At 37.7% G+C, this 2302-nt stretch overlaps 1 pseudogene; it reads right to left on the bottom strand.

Moving 5' to 3' along the window:
• Window positions 1–509: 509 nt before the first annotated feature.
• Window positions 510–1302, bottom strand: LOC119046667 (40S ribosomal protein S3a-like; annotated as a pseudogene).
• Window positions 1303–2302: the final 1000 nt, after the last annotated feature.

Below are 2302 nucleotides of genomic sequence, written 5' to 3'. Positions count from 1 at the left end.
ACATATTTATTGCCATTTTATTCTTTTAACTACATTTCTTTCCTGTTTCTCCTCCTCTCCCTCTTCCTTCTTAAAGCTGGCTCTTTAACATTTCTTGTAATACTGGTTTGGTGGTAACAAACTTCCTCAACTTTTTCTTATCTCTCTTCCAATTCTAAATGATTGTCTTAAAAGAGTCTTTGTTGTAGGTCCTTGCTTTTCATGACTTTCAATATTTCATGCTTATCCCTTCTGGCCTTAGGGGGGTTGTTGATAAATCAATATTTTTATTTATTATAGGTCTGTTGGGATTCTCTATTTCTTCTTGAATTAGGTTAAATAATTTGCATGTTTCAGACAATTTGTCTATTTTGGGTTAACTAATTTGTTGGCATATAACTGTTTATATTATTTTATAACCCTTTTCTCTTTTTAAGGTTGATAGTAATGTCCTCACTTTCATCTCTCTCTTCTTCTTCTTCTTTTTTACAGATAAGCCTTTTTCTATGTCACCATTAAATGTCTGAATTTTAAACAGAATCTTGGACTGGGGGCTCATATCCATCAGCTCATTTGACTTCAGCACCTGTCTCATCCCCAATAGCTTTTCCAGAAGTGCTACCTTCACCATGAAGCTCCATGAGTTTTCCCAATTCAGACCTGAGCTTCAACATTTTGACTTCTCTAACAAAGACATCATGAAACAGATAAATAGATTGGTGAGTCTTTTCTATGTCTTTTCCAATGCTATCTGGAATCAATTATTGACCACTTCTTTCAAGTTATTTCTCTCTGCACCTCTTGGGTCATGATTTTCATCGTCTTCTTCTGGATTTGGTGGACCTTTTGATGCTGAGCACAAGAGGCCTTCTGAATCTGATTGTTGCATTTTTTACTAAAAACCAAACCAACACAGAATAGATGAAGTAAATACCCATCAGTAGTGTCGACATCAACATAAGCTTTAATCATGGTCTGCCATTTTTTTTACCATGAAGCACATTTTGTCATGAGTAAGATCCACACCATGGAAATTAGTCAGGCAGTTTTTGTTTATTCAGTAATTATCTTGCATTTTCTATGTGTAGCTTCATCATTCTGCAGATCAGGTAGGGTCACTTCAAATACATGATCCTTCAGACCATCCAATGTGATTTTGGTTCCTTGAGTTATCATGACTAGTGTTTTTCCAATATTTCTTATATGAAACATAGCTGAGGCTTTCACATCATACCAATCTTTGTTAGAAAATGGATCAACCACTTTCTTCTTTGCTCCCCTGTGGCCACCTTTTGTAAGGCACTTGTTTTTGCCCACCACCATGATGCTGCTCAGAGGACAAAAGGGCTTTACTTTCATTTCTGATTTTATTTATTTGCGTCTTTTTTCTTTGTCAATCTACCTAAAGGATTGTTAATTTTGTTGTTCTTTTTCAAAAACCAACTTTTGGTTTCATTGATTTTCCCTATTGTTTTTCTATTCTCTGTTTCATATATCTCTACTTAATCTTCATCATTCCCTACCTCTGAGTTTAGTAAAGTTAGGTTATTCATTTGAGATTAAAACCAGAAAAGTCAGCATTCGCCCTGCCTGTGTCTACCTGAACCAATGAGGAGAGACAAAGATTGAATTCTATGGGCACTTTATTCAGCTGCCGGCAACCTGAGAAGACAGTGCGTTATGTACCCCCTAATACTATCTTACTATTTCAACTCAAGCAGACTGTTTTATAAGGAAAAAAGTGTAAGGGGTTTGGGGAAAAAAAGGTTAATTAGATGAATATTTCAGCCCAGCAGTGATTTTCCTAGTATTTCTTTATCTGCTGATCAAGAATTCTTTATCTTCATCACAATGGCTCACATACAATCTCAATTGCTTAGAGACCCTTGGGGCACAAAGGTTGAATTGCTTGTTGACCTGGACTCACTGTAGGTCACGCATTCCTGTCCCTGGACTAACAGCTTTCCACATAGATTAATCACTGAAGCCTGTCATCTATACCTGAAGCAAAAACCTTTTAACTCTTTTTACAGGGTTTTCTTTATTGCTGTTCTGTGACAGTTGTCCCAGTTTTCCCTCTATTGCTTTCCCCTGCCCTGCTCACCGCACCCCCCCCCAACTCCCACAGTTGTCCTCACCCTGTTGTTCATACCCATGGGTCATTTATACCTGTTCCTTGACCATACCCTTCCCCTTCTTTCCCTCCTTATTCTCCCCCACCACTTCCCTCTGGTTGCTGTCAGTCTGTTCCTTGCTTCCATGCCTCTGGTTCTATTTTGCTCAATTTTTTCATTAGGTTCCTGTTATAGGTGAGATCATATAG

The sequence above is a fragment of the Artibeus jamaicensis genome, unplaced genomic scaffold, assembly GCF_021234435.1.
Source record: "Artibeus jamaicensis isolate MK-2021 breed Jamaican fruit bat unplaced genomic scaffold, CSHL_Jam_final contig_1846, whole genome shotgun sequence".
Taxonomy (NCBI): Eukaryota; Metazoa; Chordata; class Mammalia; order Chiroptera; family Phyllostomidae; genus Artibeus; species Artibeus jamaicensis.
This window is presented reverse-complemented; position numbering and strand designations above follow the sequence as displayed.